Consider the following 21,034-nt stretch of genomic DNA (forward strand, 5'->3'; position numbering starts at 1 on the left):
ACAAATTGACTTCTCCTAGAAAAGCGATTTTCAACCTTTGTCATCTCATGGCACACATAAACTAATGACTAAATTCTGTGGCACACCAAAAAGCATATTACTTTTTTTTATTCTTGCTGATCTGATAAAAAAAAAATAGGTAAACTTTTGATTCCTTCACATCAGATGGCTCTTGTGTTGGCAGCTGTCATTTTTTATTTGACAACCTAAGGGAAAAGAGGTCAGTGACCTGACTCAATAGTCACATATTACATGCTTTAAAAATTCTTATGGCATACGGGTTGGAAATTGCTATCCCAGAATATCAAACGTTAATCAGACCCACCAGGAAGGCAGCAGTGAACTCACTCACATCCGGCCAGTGTATGACATGCACCCCACCTCCCACCACTGCCTCTCTCCCCCAGATCTCAGCTTACGTTTATCCTATTCCGATAAAGATCCTGGGATGCATTACAAAGCCCTCATCCATTAACTGGGCATGTAGGCTCCATGTCCAATCACTACTTCCTAACCCCCATGACCCCCACTCTGGCTCTGAAGGGCTGTATTTGGTGAGAGACACGAGTCCCATATTCCCATTACTTTTCAAAATGTGCTCCCTTTTCTCTAGTTCACTCCTACCTACCTCATTATTATTTGCCTAGAGTGGTCTTCTTGCCTATCCAGTCAATCTCCTCCCTGCTGCCAGAGATGTCTCTTCTTTTGAAATATATATCTGCTCAGTCCCCTGCTTAGCAGCCTCATTTAATTCCCTTGAACTCCAGGAAGTGTCCATAGTCCTGACTTTAACATACAGGATGCTTTCCAAACTGCCCTTAGCTAACCTCCTCCCTCTTTCTCTCATGCTCTCTGTCTTCTAAGCTCAGCGCTGTTGCCTCTGCTTGGACTGTTCTCCCTACATCCATGCTGGATGGTGGGCCTTCTCCAAGCAGCTGCATAGACAGTGTCCACAAGCATACACCAATTGACAGAAGGAAGACGTGAGTCACACATGTGGGTCCTTCTGGAAATGACTAAGGTCACTGAGAGGGGTAGGGGCAGGCTGGGCCTATCAAGCTAGCAGATATCTGGGCTGCACATGGAAAATGCTTAGCAGTGGTGTGATATTTAGCAGGCTTTTCATAAAGGAACAGTCTAATTTAAGTTTACCCTTAATTGACAGCAATGACCTATAGCCAAATGCTATTCCTGGCCTAACTCTACATTACGAGTTAATTTGAACAATAAGTTGTTTCTGCCTATTTTAGCTGCCATTTCTAATGGTAGCTACTCTTTGCTTCTTGCATAAGTGCCTGTACTTCATTTCAGTCACTGTTTCCTATGAAGGAAGGATGTAGCAAAGCTTGGCTTTAGCCACAATATTGGGCCCAAATCTATTTTTGGCATATGGGCCCAATAATGAGTAGTAGAATGCCAACTTTAATGTCATTTCTGGCCTCCCTGAACTTGCATGATAAATATGCAAGTAACTGCAGTTACCATTAAATCGAATCAGCATAACAATGTCAATAATAAAATAAGACATATCACTCAGAGTCATTATTAATATCTGAGTATGTGCTTTCAAATTAGGTAAGCATTTAAATGTAACACAGAAAAAAATACCCTCAACATATTTGTGTGCTTTGGATTTTGAATTCCTATCACTCAGTTGAAGTCTGTGTATCTTTAGTTGCAAGAGTAAAATCCTATATAATAAAAGCTTAACATGCTAAGTGTCCGGCTGTTCAACCAATCAAAACGTAATATGCTAATGATATGCTAAGGCCACTCAACTGCTGGCTATGACGTGTACTGACCACCAAGGGGCAGACAGTCAACCAGTAGGTTAGCTTTATGCAGGGATCCGGTGGATCAGGACTGAGTGAGATGGGCCAAACACGCCCTGGAGCCTTCCTGTGGTCCCTTGATGGCCCCAAATGTGCACTGGAGGGGCCCCTCAGCCTGGCCCGCACCCTCTCACAATCCAGGACCCCTCGAGGGATGTTGGAGAGCCAGTTTCAGCCCAATCCTGCAGGCCACTCCCCTCAGGAGGGCGCCAGATGCAGTGTTCATGGCTAGCAAGTGCTGCTGCAGTAGTGTGAGCCTCTCCCAATCGGGACTGATTGGGCATGAGTCCGGGTCAGGTGCAGTGGAGCCGGTATGAGCGGGAGTGGTAGGTAGGAGCTGCAGGCGGCATTGGACTGTGGGTTCTGGCTCGATCCCTGCAGGCCACCTTGAGGGACGCCACCCCTGCACGAATTCGTGCACCAGGCCTCTAGTGTTAGAATAATTAATGAGAAAGGGTAAAGAGGGTCAAGTATATGGTGATGGGAGGAGACTAAACTTCAGTTGTGAGCACACAATGACAGATAATATGTTATAATACCATACATTTGAAATTTATGTAATCTTGTTAACCAATGTCACCCCAATAAATTTAATAAAACAAAATAAAATAATGACTGAGGATTGTGAAAACTATTACTGTTATGAAAAATAAATTAAGAAATTTCTAATTAAAAATAGAGACAGCATTAACCAGGAAACGTTAGGAAGAACATATCTTTTTTGAATCCACAAAGCTTTATAAAAATTTAAATAACATGCCCTAACTGATTTGGCTCAGTGGATAGAGCGTTGGCCTGTGGGCTCAAGGGTCCCAGGTTCGATTCCGGTCAAGGGCATGTACCTTGGTTGTGGGCACATCCCCCATAGGGAGTGTGCAGGAGGCAGCTGATCGATGTTTCTCTCTCATCGATGTTTCTAACTCCCTATCCCTCTCCCTTCCTCTCTGTAAAAAACCAATAAAATATATTTTAAAAAATTTAAATAACACAAGACAGAAGAGTAGAGATAAGATTATATCATAACTCTAATCTTTGTCGAACTGTTTGGTGTTGTAGAAGTCATAACATTAAATAAAGTAACCCCTCAAACTGTATTTGGCTTTTAGTTATTCATGCCCTTTGGACCATGAGTCTTTGGTTATGTTTTCTAAAAGTAATTAACATGCAGCCTAACGAAGCAGAATTCCCCACTTTAAACAGAAAGATAACAGGCTACTTTCATCATTTCTCTTTAAGCAGAGGCAAACCACAAGGCAGACGAAGGACTTTGGGATTGCCTTGCCATGCACTTATACAAGATGTCCAAATAAGATGAAATAGCAGCGATTACCGTCGTAAAAGGCAGCTTGGACAAGAGAAAGCCTTTAATGCAGCACTTTGCAGATTGAAATACCAATGTAGCAGGGCTTACTAGCCGCCAAAGGTCGCCTGCAGAGAAAGTGGTTCGTGTGCCAGAACTTGCTTAAGTACCAAAAGCAATGTTCCTAAAGAGAACAAGTATTTATCTGTAAAGATGCTCTTATCATTCTCAGCCACGGAAGATGCTAGAATTGGTGTGTGAGCCACAAACCCAAGTTGCAGATAAAAATGCTGGGAATTGTGTTACCTTGGAAGCCAATTAAATTGGTCTATGGATGCATTTCTGGACAAGATTTGAGAACAGATTTCTTTCTCAAGTGATGGTGTGAGGCAGCAAGTATATGTAGAAATATTAGGAATAAAAAATGAGAGCGATGGCAATAATTTTGTCTGCTTGAGAAAATAGCCTCTTCTTTAAATAGTGCATAGAGCTCTTATTTGTATACAATTGCCTTAAAAAAATTGTATCCTCACTATTAAACAAGCATGAATACAGGGAGAGGTATAATTAAGGCTGTTTTCCCAGTGACCTACCACATTTTTGTCTGCCAAAAATTCATTCTCTGGTGGTAATGTTCAGCTTTCAACCTGATTATAACACTCAGCCTTTGGTTATTTGGTGATCACAACCAATAGGAGCAAGTGTTTGTATCGTTTAGATAAACTAGAACGCTGTGGCTTATTGGCCTATATATTAGGTATAAGTTTCTTTTAAAAAATATATATATTTTTATTGATTTCAGAGAGGAATGGAGAGGGAGAGAAAAAAACATCAATGATAAGAGAAAATCATTGATGGGCTGCCCCAAAAGGGATGGAGCCCGCAACCAGGCATGTGCCCTGACTGGAAATCGAACCGTGACCTCGGGGTTCATAGGTCAATGCTCAACCACCGAGCCACACCGGCTGGACCAGTATAAATTTCTTAAGTCACAAAACTCAGATGTTTAAAAAACAAACAAACAGATATCAGACTTATTTCTCAATAGCCCAACTTTGTTTAGCTGAGCTCCCAATCTGCCTGAGGGCAGAAACCTTAGTCTGGAAGCTTTCAGTTTTTCTCGGACACCTTAGGTTTAAACTCAGTTGATTTTTTATTTCCCCTCTTCCTTTTTCAGTCCCTTTTCCCCAGGACTGATCTAAATTCCAGGCAGCTTGGAAGCAAGGCACTTGGAACTGTCTGATTTGCAGCTGTCCTTGGCCCTGCACTGACATTGGTTAGAAAGGCAAATCTCAGCTGAACTTTGGGCACGGGCATTCTTCCAGGCTGGCTTCTGTTGAGGCAGCCACCTCCCAGGTGGCATCGCCTAGGCTGCTTTCTGTAGCCACCTCTCACTGGAACTGAGAATTTTCCTGTTTTCTCTCTCCTCTCTCTCTCTCTCTCTCCCTCTCTCTCTCTTTCGCTCTCTCTATCTGTCTCTCCTTCAAGGAGACTTTGGATATTGTGCTTGTTCTTTCTTGCAAACTGACCCAAGTTCATCTGTCTGTCCTATCATTGCCAGGCTCCTTTGGTAAGGATTGGAGGTGTCCCATGATTAGAGGGACTAATATGTCTCTCTGTACAACCTCACTACCGGGTGATATCCTATCTCCATATATCTCTATATAAAGAGATAATAAGAAAACTAGGCCGGGACGCCGTAACAGTCACGACTGGCTCAGACGGAGGCTATGTGCACAGGGGGGCTGCTGTCCGGGGGTGGGCACAGAGCAGAGACACAACACACAGGGGGCCCGCCCCCACTGGGAGACAGCGCGCCAGCAGTCCCGCCTCTGTGTGTGAGCTGCAGAGGAAACACCTTTTCTTACCACTAAGCTCCCTGTATGCCGCTTGCAGTGTTCTTGGTAACTTGGGTAATAAGAATCCAAGACGGTGATCTAGGGTTTTTCCACCTCACTCCTGGAGGAAAAAAAGAAGACCCACTGCTGGAGGGGCTAAGAAATGTCATATCTTGCCCTAGCCAGTTTGGTTCAGTGGATAGAGCCTCGGTCTGTGGACCGCAGGGTCCAGGTTTGATTCTGATCAAGGGCATGTACCTAGGTTGCAGGCTCCTCCCTGGCTGGGGCCCAGATCAGGGCTCATGCAGGAGGCAACCAATTGAAGTATCCCTCTTGCATTGATGTTTCTCTGTCTTTCCCTCTCTCTCCCACGCTCTCTAAAAATCAATAGAAAAATATCCTCAGGTGAGGATAAAAAACAAAACAAAAAGAAAGAAATGTCATATCTTATGAAAGAGACATCTTGAAAATGCCTAAAGTAAGTTGTCATTTTTTCGTGGAGAAGGGACTGGAATCCGTGTTGGTGAAAACACCTTGGTGGCTGCGGCAGCCAGCAGTGGCAGCAGCAGCGAGGTGATGGGAGTGGCATCTTCCCCTGATCAGCCGGTTGCTTCCCGCAGAGGGAGGCCAGACTGCGGCTTAGGCCCACTCTCTGTGGGGCTAAGCCATCAGTAGGACATCCCCTGAGGGCTTCCGGACTGTGAGAGGGGGCAGGCTGGGTTGAGGGACTCCTCCCTCAGTGCACAAATTTCGTGCATCAGGCCTCTAATCCTATATAATAAAAGCCTAATATGCTAAGTGTCTGGTCGTCCAGTCGGCCATTCAACCAATCAAAGCATAATATGCTAATGATATGCTAAGGCCGCTCAACCACTCCCTATGACATTCACTGACCACCAGGGGGGAGACACTCCAACCAGTAGGTTTAGCTTGCTGCTGGGGTCTGGCCAATGGGGACTGAGCAAGATGGGCCAGACATCCCCTGGAGCCCTCCTGCAGTCCCTCCCTGGGCCCACTGGTGGGGTCCCTTGGCCTGGCCTGAGCCCTCTCGCAACCCAAGACCCCTCAGGGGTTGTCGGAGAGCTGGTTTTGTCCTGATTCTGCAGGCCAGGCCAACAGGCCCCACTGATGCATGGATTCATGCACCGGGCCTCTAGTCATACTATAAAAGCAACACATGCAAGCATTTATTGGCAAGGGGGCACAAAAAGGTAAAAAGAAACAGGTGAAGTTAATGTTTGGCTTATTTGTTTTCAACTTTTATACTGTCAGAAAAATAAGACCGTAGATACTGAAAACCACATAGGACAAAAGTACAGCTTCATGAGTTATTATAAGGTGACCACCTGTGTCACCACCACCCACGGTAAGAAATAGGACTTTGCTGGCTACCTCAGAGGGTTTTTCATGAGTCCTGGTCCAATGTCAACCCAATCCTGCTTCTCTTATGTTACCAGTCTCCTGACTTTTTTTTTTTATAGACATAATGTTTAGAATAGTTTTAGATTTACAGAAAAAGTGGCCAGATAGTACAGAAATACACCCAGTTTCCCTTATTATATTACTGTCTTCTATTAGTAGGATATATTGTTACAAATAATGAACCAATATTGACACATTATTATAAACTAAAATCCAAAAAGTTTCTTAGTTTTTTTGTTTTTGTTTAAATAAAGAATATATATATATATATATATATATATATATATATATATATATATATACACACACACACACACACACACACACACACACACACACTGGTGGCCTGGTGCATGAAATTCATACACACTAAAAGGGAATTAATTAGAGGAAAAATTTTAATATTGCTATTTGCCCTTTCTCTATAACAGAAATGTCAGAGATGAAAGAAAATTAGTAAAATGTATATGAAAATCTCCCTCCTGTCAGAGTCTGGGGCATGCCGTGGGACCCAGAGTCAAGTCTCCACCCACCTGCACATGCCTCGAAATTGCATGAGACCCAGACCCAGCCAGCTCCACCCCTGTCAAGCCCCACAGGCCAGGAGCACAGCCTCAGGTCCCCCATCAAACCCGCCAGGCGGGAGGCGCACCTCAGGTTCCCCATCAAGCCCCGCTGGGCGGGGGGTGCAGCCTCAGGTCCCCCAGCCTGGACCTCAGGTGGGGGGGTGAGGCCTCAGGTCCCCCGGCCTGGTGCCGGGGTGCAAGGGCATGATTACTATTTGCATATTAGCTCCTTATTATATAGGATTTTATATAATTTTATATATAGATATTTTTTTTTCCTGTTTTTAATGACCTTGAGAGTTTTGAGGATTGCTCATCTGGGACCAGAATTTGTCTAGCATTTTCTCATTATTAAATTGGGGTTAGAGGTGTTTGTGAGGAAGATCACAGAGGTAAAGAGTCATTTGTATCACGTCACATCAAGGATGCATAACGTCACATCAAGGATGCATACTATCGCCAAAACCGGTTTGGCTCAGTGGATAGAGCGTCGGCCTGTGGACTGAAAGGTCCCAGGTTCGATTCCGGTCAAGGGCATGTACCTGGGTTGCAGGCACATCCCCAGTAGGAGATGTGCAGGAGGCGGCTGATCGATGTTTCTAACTCTCTATCTCTCTCCCTTCCTCTCTGTAAAAAATCAATAAAATACATTTAAAAAAAAAAAAAGGATGCATACTATCAACATGATCTAAGGCTGTAGATGTTGACCTTGATCAACTGATTGAAGGTGAAATGAGTTCTAATAAATGTATTTTATTGGATCCAGTACATCCAAAATATTATCATTTTGACATGCAGTCAATATAAAAGTTACTAGTGAGATATTCTTACCTTCTTTTTTAGACTATGATGTTAAAAACTGATGTGTTTTACATGTAGACACATCTCAATGCGGCTTAGGCACTTTTCCAGGGCTTAATAGCTGCATGTACTAGTGGCTACCATATTGGACAGTGCAATTCTAAGAGGCTTCTTCTGCCTCCCAGGGGTGCAGGCAGCAAGGGAGATCCTAGTTCCCTCTTCTTGAACTCCCCAAGTAAATCTAGGGGTTCGATCATACCTCCCCCCAATGTTCTTAGGTAATCTCAGAGGCCCTAGCAGAGGCTAACACTCTGGGTTCTTTCTCTTTTATCCTCACTGGAGGATATTTTCCATTGATTTTAGAGAGAGGACAGGAAAGAGGGAGAGAAACATCAACCAGACCGAATCAACCACCTAGGTATGTGCCCTGACAGGGAATCAGACCCGCAACCTTTTGGTGTACGGGACAATGCTCCAACCAACTGAGCCACCCGGCCAGGGCAACACTGGCTTTTTGTTTTGTTTTTTTTTACCCAGCTTTCTCCTCTCTCCACCTATAGCCCCCTTCCCATGGGATCTTTGTATTATTGGAGAGCGGGAAGGTGACAATTGACTCAGCAGGAATTATCCAAATTTTTTAACCTTACTCCTGAAACCTTGTTTGAGTTTTTGGTTTGTTTGGTTTTTGTCTACTTGTGTGTTTTGTTTTCTCCTAAAACCCAAGGATGTGAAGGCTGTGTCCTATTGGCCCTGCTGAGCCTCCTTCCCTTTGGGGCAGTTGAAGTGACCCGGTCTGGTTGAGGCTTGAACTGCCTCGTAAATATGAAGAAATTCAAAGGATTTGGGGGAGGAAGTAAGGAGATAGAATGCTGTAGTTAGTACTTCACAATATCGCCTGGCCACACTCATTAATAACCTTTAAAATTAGTTCTAATCCCGTAAAAGCTATCATGAGAGCGGCAACGTTACACTGGGGCTCATGACTCTAAAGTGGGCTATAAACAAAAGTAGACATCGTTTTCTTTCAGGGAAAGTCATTTTGTTAGGGACAGAAATAGAATACTGGGGACCAGCTACAAGTGTAAGAAATATGAATCATGCTCTGTTAACCGTGATGTTTCTGTTCTGATTAGAGAAAGCACATTCTCACCTGGCTGGGAGCTGTGCACCCTGGCTGAAACAGTCTAGTCCCAAAGGCACCTGCTCTTTACAACCCCAGCCCCTGTTACCTGTAATCTGGTCCCAGGGTGCCCGGAGGCACCGCCCTCTGTGACTCTCCCTCCTCTCCCCCCTCCCCCCGCCTCCCCCCCCCACATGACTTATAACCTGTAATGATTATCTCGTGTCTACTTTCCCATACCTGTAATTCTTACTTTTCCACGTAATCTTTGTCCTTCTAACCAATGTAAGCAACTAGCTGATGGGACGTGCAGAGCAGATTTCTGTGGATGACCTGCTGCTCTCCCATACTGCCGGCATTTTTGGAATAAATGCTCATACATGACTCAACCTTGCCTCTGCTTAATTGGCTCAAGCAGTGACAGCCAGCCTGGACCCCCTGGTTATCCAGTTACAATTTGTAGCTAATTCACAAAACACCCCCTGGATATTCTTGACTATTTCCTCTCATTTGTGAAGGTCAACATTTGACTTCAAAATTCCAATTGTTTCATGTTTTCAAAGTTCTAAAGAAACGATTTTTGTCAACAGTTAGTTTCCAGACTAATTCCCCAAGTCTATTTGATTCATAATGTAACTGAAATAAGTTACATTTGCACTGAAAATTGTCAGAAACAATATTGTTACGCTATTTAAGGGAGCCCTTAGCATAGACAGCTACAAGTGTGTGCTTTCTATGCACAAATGGCCCTGCAGGAAAAGCTGATCCAGCTAAACTGGCCTCATGGGCTCAGCATCTCGCCTTCCCTCTCTATTTTCTTCTCCTGAACTCTTGAGGTTTCACTGAGGCCAGGAACTGCAACCCTCTTTTTTCCTTTCCACCAATCTTGCTAATAGTAAAAGTTCTTAGGGAAAACAATGAAAAGGCTGTTCTTTTATCTTGGTGTCCAAGGAAGAGCAGAGGTGGAAGGTTGGTGATATGTACAGAAAAGATTATTTTTAAACTTATATTCAAATGTTTAAAATGATAAACTGTTAAGCCTACTTTCCCTTAAGCCTTTAAGTTAATATGCAAATTGTATCATTCTATTAATAAGTCTAGTACATTTTAATAAGGGGGCTTTGATTAATATCCTCAGGTTGAACAAACTAAACTCCCTTCAACCAGTTGTGTTTATAAGCTTAGTTTAATTAAATTTTCCTTCAATGTTTTAAACTGCATTAATAAATTTAACATATTCAATTTTCTTTTTAAAAGCACATTCATCACCTACCCTGACAAGCAAAACATTCTCAAGTACTTACAGACCAAATTAAATTTATAAATATAATGAATCTCTTAAATAGTCTGATATTATACTGCTCGAAACCCATAAAATCCTCTTACACCTTTCAGCAACAAATTATAAATCTCAAGTCAATTACTCCATTACACATTTCAAGTTGAAATCAGAAGGCTAATCGCTCAGGTAGTCTCATGCACCCAATTATTTTAAACATTATAAATACGGTGAATACCAAATACACAGAGGCTGTTGCTCTTTAATACAAAAGTGTTAATACTGAGGATGGGGTCTCTAGATTTGTCTATATTTAGTTGTAAATCTTCCCAAGGCTAAACTATATGCACACAGAGAACAGTGTGACTGGGAGAACAGTTATAGCATCCCCAAATGAGTTGATGTTCCCATCCCAAGCAAGTTGCATTGATTTCTTGCCAGAGATTTTTGGCCCAAGGCAGAATCTGAATTCCAGGGTTATTTTTCCAGCATCCAAAATAGACACATGTGCCATTTTAAAAATTAGTCACTTATTCCAACTGGGTGCTTTGAGTCCAAACCTTCTCCGATGGAAATGGTTAGTTTCACTGAACTCACCTTCTGGGTTTAAGTTACACCACTATCGAATTCTTTGCTCCAATTTAAGTCAATCCACCCCATCCCCCATGTTGTTTCATCACTTTAATTGGATTCAACTCGTTTTTTGTTGCTTGATTGCATTGGGCATTATTTTCACATTCTTGTCTTTGTCTGCTATCTGTACAATCTTCAAGTCTGGAGATGTCATGTGTTTGCTTCAAGGAAGAAATGAGTCCCAGGAATGCTGTGAGGTGGCATTCTATTTTAAGAAGGGATGGAGAAGGAGAGAGCCAGGCTGGGACGGGAAGACAGTGGCCCTCCTCAAACGTGCTTAATATCTAACCTCCTCAAACGATTCCAAAAACTCCAAGAGGAAGGAACACTTCCAAGCTCTTTTTACTAGGCTAGTATTATCCTAGTTCCAAAACCAAATAAAGACACTACAAAGAAAGAGAATTACAGGTCAATGTCCCTGATGAACATAGATGCTAAAATCCTCAACAAAATATTAACAAATCAGATCCAGCAATATATTTAAAAGATCATACACCATGACCAAATGGGATTTATTCCAGGGATGCAAAGCTGGTACAATATTCACAAATCAATAAATGTGATACATCACCTAAACAAACTGAAAGATAAAAATCACAGGATCATATCAAAAGATGCAGAAAAAGCATCTGACAAAATCTATACCCATTTTTGATAAAAACTCTCAGCAGAGTGGGAATAGAGGGATCATACCTCAACATAATAACGGCCATATATTGACAAACCTACATCATACTCAATGGGCAAAAACGAAGAACAGTAACAAGACAGGGATGTCGCCGAAACCGGTTTGGCTCAGTGGATAGAGCGTCGGCCTGCGGACTGAAAGGTCCCAGGTTCGATTCCGGTCAAGGGCATGTACCTGGGTTGCGGGCACATCACCAGTAGGGAGTGTGCAGGAGGCAGCTGATCGATGTTTCTCTCTCATCGATGTTTCTAACTCTCTATCTCTCTTCCTTCCTCTCTTTAAAAAATCAATAAAATATATTTAAAAAAAAAAAAAAGACAGGGATGTCCACTTTCACCACTTGTCTTTGTCCGCTATCTGCACAATCTTCAAGTCTGGAGATGTCATGTGTTTGCTTCAAGGAAGAAATGAGTCCCAGGAATGCTGTGAGGCTGGAAGTCCGAGCCACAGCGATCAGACAAGAAGAAAACAAAAAATGAAGATACTTAGGACTCAACTTAACCAATGAGGTAAAAGTCCTGTACTCAGAAAACTATAGGATGTGGAAAAAAGAGATAGAGGAAGATAGAAACAAGCAGAAGAATATACTGTGTTCATGGATTGGTAGAATTAACATAATTAAAATATCCATACTACCCAAAGCAACCTATAAATTCAATGCAATCCCTATTAAAATACAAACAGCATATTTCACTGATCTAGAACAAATACTCTAAACATTTATATGGAACCAAAAAAGACACCGAAAAGCTGCAGCTATCTTGAGAAAGAAGGACAAAGTTGGAAGAATCACAATGCCAGCTTTCAAGTCATACTACAAAGCCATTGTAATCAAAACAGCCTGGCAATGGCATAAGAACAGGCATATAGATCAATAGAATAGAACACAGACCTCAGAAATTGACCCAAGCCATTATGCTCAATTAATAGTTGACAAAGGAGATAAGAGCATGCAATAGAATAAAGAGTCTCTTCAATAAATGGTGTTGGGAAAATTGGACAGGTACATTAAAAAAAAATAAAGTATATGTTTGGGCGGAGAGGCATAACAGTGAGCCCACGGCATGGAACCTCTACTCCATAACTCCCCACCTCTCACACCAACCCTGTCCTGGATTTGCTGTAACCTCTGCCGATGAGGCAGTGGCAGTAGCGGGAAAATGAGTAGTGTCTTGTCTCACTGCCACATGGAAAAACATATTTCTGATATCCCACTATCCCAAGGAGGACCTCTGAATGCAGATTTTTGTTCCCAGAAAATTCATTTCTGATATGCCTTTGCTGCCTGCTCTGACTGTAGCCTTTTTTGATCTGCCATTCCTTGCCTTGCTCTGCCCACTCCTCATAGCCTTTCCCTGGTGCTCTCTCTCCAGGCAGACCCTTACCCTCCCACCTTTAACCTTCAGGTCTTCATTTCAATTCCTTTATCAGCTTCCATATTCTGAGCTTCCTGTTGGGCAGGAACCACATCCAGGTTGTGATAGCTTTTCACTGTGGTCATCCCCATGGGGCTCCCCCTGGGACAAGGACTGTGTCTGTGTTTCGTTATAGCCCCCATACCTAGCACATAACTGTTCCACAAAACTACTTATAACGTAGACTCTAATTGAAATTGGAATGCTAATGTCTAAAAGTAAAGAAGAAATAATGTATCTTGAAAAGTACCCCAATCCACGTATAGCTCAGCGAGTGTTCAGAACGAGCACCCATATATCCAGTCCCAGATCAAATAACAGAACATTTCCAGCCCCCTGGGTCCCCCTTTGAGTCCCCTGTGACTTCCATCATATTTAAACTTTTAATTCAAAAAATAATTTCTGATTGCACGCCACTACTCGTGAGTGGACATTAACAGTACTACCTTGGGCAGCTTCACCTCTGAGCCTTAGTTGCCTCATTTGGAATATGGAGCTCATAGTAGCTTCTGAATAGGTTCACTCAAGCAAGGTCTGGCAAGGAAACAGGAACCACTTTAAGTCTTTCAAACAAAGAGAAATAACAAAGGGAATTAATATTGGAAAAGCTAAGAAGCCAAGCAGTCTGGTAAGACAACCCAGAGGTCAGTAACAGAGATAAATGGTGCCATCCCTGGGCCTGCAGGAGCAAATGGAGAAAAACATCTTGTCAAAGCCAGGACAGGCTGTCAGGGGGAGCCAGGACTACAGTGGGGGTTACCAGGCAGAGAGTGGCATCCCCGAGAGAGGGGCTGTCCAGCAGATAGTAGGACAACGAGGAATCATTGCCACGATCGGAAATGAAGGCACAAGAAAGAGAGGAGGCTGGGAGGGGTGGCCAAACCTATCTGGCAGCCAGAGGCCAAGGAGCCTGAGAAAGGCCGTGCACTGAATTCAGGGCAGAGCAGATACGAGCTCATGGGGATCTGAAAGGAAACGGGCAGTTGGTAGGAACAGACATTGTTGCTACTGTTGTTATTACGATTTTCTAATTTCAAAGCATATACCTTTCCTTATCCTTGATAAAAGTGTCTCATCAGCATCAATCTTACTTTTATTAATAAATGCTAGAATTTCTTGGGGGCTCACAAGTGGTATTTCAGTTACCATAGCTGCTTAATAAATCACTCCAAAACTTAGTCACTTAAGACAGCAATAATCATCATTACTTTGCTCACAAGTAGACAAATTGAGCAGAGTTTGAAAGGGACAGTGGCAACTCGACTCGGACAGAGGGCCCCTTGCCCACCTCTGTATCTCCCTCCAGTGCTTAGAATAGGGCTGGAACATAGGGATATATTTCAATCCTTTTTATTTATTTTTTTTGACTGACCAAACAAATCCCAACCTGAAATCAGCCCCATGTCTAGATGTTCAGTTATTGAAAGCAAAACGGTATATATTTTTACGTCAGTTGGAGCTATATTTTCTGTTGCTTACAACTAAAATATTCGTAACTGATAAGAGATTAGGAGGTGAGGGTAAAATAAAGTATCTTAGGGAAGCAAGAGGAGTTCAGAGTACCAAGGACGAAGAGGAGATGTTCCCTAACAGTGGGGGAGGAGCAAGGGTCCCACGGAGCGCCCCAAGGAGGCGACAAGGCCCCAGAGGAGTGGAGTGGTGACCTAGGAAGGTGGCTGCTTGGCTGGGGTTGGAGGAGAGCCCAGCAGCAAAAAGCAAACCATCATTCTGTATGTGAGGCACAAAAATGAGCAGATAATAACGATCTCTGAAAGGACCATGGGAGACAGACAATAGCCACCTCTGTAGAGACCACCATGGACAGATGACTCAGGGCTCCCCAGAAGAAGGCACTGCATGAGGCCGCATAACCTTGCAGGGAGAAAAAAGCTTCAAGAATGACAGATGGATTTCCTGTCAACTGGGAGCACGACATGAGACAGTAAGTTGATTTGTAGAAAATCATTTTTCTCTATTATCTGGCTTTGTGAATTGAGATTCATATCGGCTAAATAAGAGCGCTAAAGCGCTTGCCTGAGGTAGAATTAAATTTCGAAGACGGGGGGGGGGGGGGGGGGGCGGGGTGGTGGTGGAATGTGAGCAGGGGAATGGGGTGGGGGGGATTGGTGGGGATTGGATGCAGAATGCTTAGTAGGTCAAGATCCCCTTGAGTGTTAGGGAATGGGAAGTGACTTACAAGCTCGTCTGTGACAACAGGTGCTTCTGCTATCCAAATTATCTATATATGATTGGTTAATAAAGAAATGATGTCAATAAAAGGCAAAGGTTGTGTTCAGTTATACGCAATTTTACCAATAGGTCAATGATTTGTTCCATAAAATGTGTTCCACTTTGGTCCATTAAGTAATGACAGCTGAACACAGCAAGCCACACAGGAATACAGTCCAGTATTGAATACCCATGAGTCATCCCGTTATTCTCTTGTCTAGATCTAGCCATGTCCTCTTCTTAGGGGTGGAATTCTACCTGACCTTTGGTTATTGAATTCTGTCTCCATGAATCGGTAGCCTCAATCTGTCTTATACCTATTTACATCAAGCTAGCTTCACTTTTTAAAGATAAATCCCTATATTTCATTACTTATTTATCAGGTATTAAACTTTTCTTTTTAACTGCAATTTTATTAGGTTATTTTTTTGTTGGTGGCATAGTTATTAAGTTGCATACATTTTAAGTGGTCTGTCTCAACCAAATATTTTCTATAGCCTTATTGTTTTAACTAGTGGCCTGGTGCATGGATTTGTGCACATTGAAAGGAAATTAATTAGAAGGAATATTTTAATATTGCTATTCACACTTTCTCTATAATAGAAGTGTCAGAGATGAAAGAAAATTAGTAAAATGTATATGAAAATAATATATAAATTGATTAATAAATAAACAAAAACAACAGGATATAACAACAACAACACATGATATAAAAACAACATTGATGAAAACAATGACTGATAAATTGATGAAACTTATTCTAATATCTCCCTGTATACCACATTAAGAGTAAAAACGCTTTAAGAGTACTAGACTAATTTCACTTGTGATGAAGTATTTACAACTTTAACTTTAACGTCACATGCTCTTTGAACACAGTGCCCCAGCAACAACATTACCCACAGCCAAAGGTGGAATCTCAAGGTCCTGAGAGGAATCGGACTCCCTCCTCTCTGGTTCTGGGGTGCGTCACCCCAGAACTGCCTCTGCCAAGTCACCGCAGCTCAGCAGCTCCTGTGTTGAGTGTCTGCCCCCTGGTGGTCAGTGTGTATCATCTGTGCCAGCCGGTCAGACGGTTGGATGGTCACTTAGCCTTTTATATATATATTAGAGGCTTGTTGCACAAAAAGATTCGTGCAATAGGCCTTCCCTTCCCCTGGCTGCTGGCACCGGTTTTCCTCTGGCACCCGGCACGCAGGCCTTCCCTGCTCCGGCTGGAGCCGCCTTCAAGCCTTTGCTGCTCCACTTGGCGCCTACATATGCAAATTAACCGCCATCTTTGTTGGTGGTTAATTTGCATATCTCGCTGATTAGCCAATGGTAGGCGTAGCGAAGGTACAATCAATTACCCTGTTTGTCTATTATTAGATTAGATAGATTATGCCTCTTTGCAGAATGGAGATTTTTCTGAACATATGCATGAATTCTTGTGGAACTGCTTGTACTTCTTGAATTAGCCACCAGGTGGCATCACCAGTCCCAGACAACTTCGTTTTCCAGGGATTCTGAGAGGTGGGGGCCAGGGAAGTAGTCGGTTGGGTAGTGCCCATTTTCACTACACAGGAGCATATAAAGGGTGAGGCAAAATTAGGTTATAGTTGTTCTTACGGAAAATAATACAATAGTTAATAAAGAGTAATACAAGAATAAACTCCGTTTCAGGTACTCACAACTGTAAACCTATGTTTGCCCCCACCCTATATGTACTGTATAGTCTGCCTCTTCTAACTTGCCTTAGTATTGAGTGCTAAATATTGTTACTTAAAAATCTAGCTTTACGTACAGAAGCATTGTTCTTTCTTCTGCATTGAATTCATAATACTTGTCATTAGTGAGGTTTTTTTTGTTTTTTTTTTAAGAGAGTTCCTAGCAGTCCTTTTTGGCCTTGTTACCTTATAAAGTAACTCCTAAGTCCACTTCTCTACCTGCATCCTTCTCCAAGTGCTACTGTCTCAATACAACAACCCAGGAGTGGGTGGTTTACTCCTCACCGAACGGTCAAGTACCACTGGGGATGGGCCCTTTGGAGACACATCAATAGCTCTCAGTAATATGCGGCACAATTCACCACCATCCTTCTGCCCTACTTCCCCATTCCTGCCCTCTTTCATACTAACAGGCTGTGTTGATGTTGCAGTAAGAACAAATACCCCTCCAGATTTCTCTCACTCCTCACTCGGTTTTCAATTAATATTTGTCAACTTTTTTCTAGTATATACTTAACTTTATTTCATGAACATTTTAAATAAATATACTGCTTTCTGTTGCACAATCATCTACTCCTTTGGAATCCTTCACTTTTTTTAAAGTAAAAAAAAAAAAATGTGTTTTCCCAGCACAAGTGCTACTTTCCACACAGAGCCTTCCCGGATCCATCTGACCCAGAACTCAGCCTCCCCCACGCTCTGACAGTCTTTATTTTGCACTTGTGTGAAAGCACCCACGTGTCAGTGCAGTGAAGGCGATCAGGCGTGCTGGGCAACCCACAGCATTTAGAGTGGGGAGAGCCTGGGTTTGTTTCCTGCCTTTTCCACTTTGGAGGGCAAATTATGAGGACTCCACTCTTCTGGGCCCCCGTTTTCTTATCTATAAAACAGGAATAGTAAAATCTATCTCGTGTGGCTGTTGTGAAAATTAAATCATGTAGCAAGGGTCCATAGCATAGTGTCTAATATAGTAGTTCCGTGTCTGGCACATATTAAGGACCAATGGATATGGGTATTATTAATAGTATTTTGGGTACTGTCTCACCTGCCCTTATTTAGGATTAGCTCCAGGTATCTACCCAAGCTTGGGGTGTTCTGAGAGTAGAAGAGATGAGTCAGTTCCCCATCTGAAATCTGGAGGCTGACTCATGGAAGTCCCCAAACCACTTTCCTGTGGCCCTGCCTATGAGGGATGCCATCAGACACAGGGGGCCTTGGATTTCCAGCCCCTAGAATTATGAGGGATACATTTTTGTTTATAAACCACCCCAGTCTGCGGTATTTTGTTATGGTTTTCTGGCCCGAGAGTGCTGGCAGCCTGGGACACCCTGGCCTCCGAGTGTGAACAGACTAAGACACCCCACACTATGAATTAAGTGAATGAATGAGGTATTCTTTTCTTTAGAAAAGACCAATGCTTACCTATCTTATTTTCCTTGCACTCATAGTCCACTCCAGCTTAGAGAATGTTTGTACAATGTTGGGGGGAGGAGTGGGGAGCAGCAAATCTCTCCTGATTTACAACTGGATCAAGACTCTTGAATTTAGGGCAAAAATGCTAGACTACCTTTGTCCTCTAGTTCTGTCCCTCTGAAGCAACAGGGGACTCCCATCCAATGACCTGAATGGGGATGGTCACAGCACAAAAAAAGATCTGTGGGGGAAAACATCTGCTAATATTTCACAATGCCATATTGCCACATTTGTAACTATTTGCACTTTCTACATGCACATAGTCAAGAAAAGGGGTAAGAACAAGCAAGACAAGTGTTCACAAGCACATTGTTAGTGGATTGTACCAGTGTCCAATGAGGAGACAGAAACCACAGAGCAAATCCAACAGGGACTGTTCATAAAAAGAATTATCCTATATAATAAAAGGCTAATATGCAAATTGTCCCCTCCCCCTGGCCGGCCCCGCCCCTGATCAGCCCCGATGGGGGCGGGTTGGCTGGACCCCAATCATGCACAAATTCGTGCACTGGGCCTCTAGTTAATTATAAAGGAGGAAAGGGAACTATGGAGATAGTACCCGAGGAAGGACAAACTTGGAAGGGGAGTGACAGGGGTCTTCTCCAAGAGTGGGATCTGATGGCTCGTGGATGGTAACAAAGTTGACCTGGGCCAGAGTTGATCTACAGTCTTGAAGCCAAGGCCAGTGGGAAGAAAACCATGGTTGGGAATGGCCACAGGAAAGGAAACGCCTGGCCAGAATGGAGGTGGGCTGAGGCAGGGTAGCTGCCTGCTGGAATGCCTGCAAAACCTAGCGGGAATCCACCGGCAGGAATGCCACTGACACTCGATAGGAGCGAGCGCCAGTGTGTCCTCACCCAAGGGCCTCTGGCAGCAGCGGAGTTGGAGCAAGAAAAGAAAACAAAGCATAACGGCACCAAGAAGAGAGGCCCCTTCCTCCTGAATTGTCCCTCCAGCGTTCTCCACTGAGAGCAGTTAACATGGTGCCTGAGGCAAAGGAGAAATCCTAACAGGGTCTAACTCTATTACAGAGAAGGCAGGAAAGGTAGATTTCGTGAGAAACAATAAATTGGTAACTGACATGCAGTGCCGTGTCCATGTGATCAGTTGGGTGTTACCATGGTCTCTGGAGGAACACTGATTGAGCGTCTGCTCAGTACCAGGCACAGTGGCACAGTGCTAATAAGGAAGAACATGATAGACCCAAATCTCTGCCCTCCTGGAGTTTGCATTTAGGGTAGAGGCAGGCATAGATTTACTGAGAATAAATACACAACCAACCAAAAAATACATATATACATATAATTGGTGCTTTGAGGAAAGGAAATAGGGAACCATGATAGGGACAGAGAAGAGGCCCTTTTTAGAATGGGCAAGTGGGAAGACCTCTCTGAGGAAAAGGGGACAGAAATTATGAATGACTTTGAGATTGGCAGAAAAGATTACTAGGTCTCTTGTTTAGTGCACCCTTCAAGTTATTCACTGCCTGTCGTTATCTTTGGACCATTTTACAGCTCTGTAAATTGTAGAGAATTGAGAGCAATGCAGAGGAGTCTTGTCCATGGACATGCAAATATATTTTTGTCGTGTGAAAGTGCAATTGATTTCCCTCCCCAAGCCGCTTTTATGAGGAGAAGCCAGTTTTGCATATATTAAGCGAATTAATTTTTAACATTCTGGATGGCCTAGACATGTAACTGCTCTTTGGAATCTTCTTTTATTCCATTGCATCATCTTACTGATTCCCTTATTATTAACAAGTGAAACAAGTGAAGCAAAATATCTGACATGTGTTCATTGCATATTGATATGAGACTCATAACTTACCTTTAAAAAAAATAGTGATCCTTCCCTGGCCAGAGTGGCTCAGTTTGTTGGGTGTAGTTCCATACACCAGAAGGTCGCCAGTTCCATTCCAGGTCAGGGCTCATGCCTGGATTTCGGGGCCAATCACTGGTTCTCTTTCTTTCTCTTCTCTCTCTCTCTCTCCCCCTTCCTCGCTCTCCTTAAAATTATTAATTAAAAAAGTAAATAAATAAAAATATAAGATAGTGATCCGTTAACACATTTAAATTCAATCCCCCAAAGACTCTAGTGTTGACAGTCCCTCAGCCAAGAGCTACCAGCCTAACATTCACATTACATCAAGACTGAATGAGCTGATCACACAGTCCACTCCTTCATTACTTATGTGTTTAAAACACATGCCAACTATCACCTCTGCAAGATAGAGTCAAGAGAGACTACAGGCTTTTTAATTTAGAGGCTGACACACTTCTATCAAGGGTGCTCATGAAATCAAAGAGATACTGATATTCCTAACACTGCTGGCAGTTAAAAGAATGTTTAATAGAACTCTTCCTCAATAATTTTGAGCCCAGGGCAGGGTTGTATCCACAGAATCCTAGAATTTTAAAATAGAAAACTTAGAAGTTATAGTTCAGTCTGCTCATTTTATAGATGAATTAATCAGGTCAAAAAAGCCTAGGTGATTTGTTAAAGATCACCAATGAATCCAGCAATTTTCAACCAGTGTGCTAAAAGAATTTTTAAAACATGCAATACCTGACTATTTAGTCAGGGGCACTGACCTCTTTTCCCTTAGATTGTCAAATAAAAAAATGACAACAGCCAACACAATAAGAGTTGTCCCATGTGAATGAATCAAAATTGTACCTATTTTTTGGGTCAGATTGGCAAAAGAAATATTTTTTGGTGTGCCCCAGAATTTT

Source organism: Myotis daubentonii, chromosome 2 (genome assembly GCF_963259705.1).
Source record: "Myotis daubentonii chromosome 2, mMyoDau2.1, whole genome shotgun sequence".
NCBI classification, from domain to species: Eukaryota; Metazoa; Chordata; class Mammalia; order Chiroptera; family Vespertilionidae; genus Myotis; species Myotis daubentonii.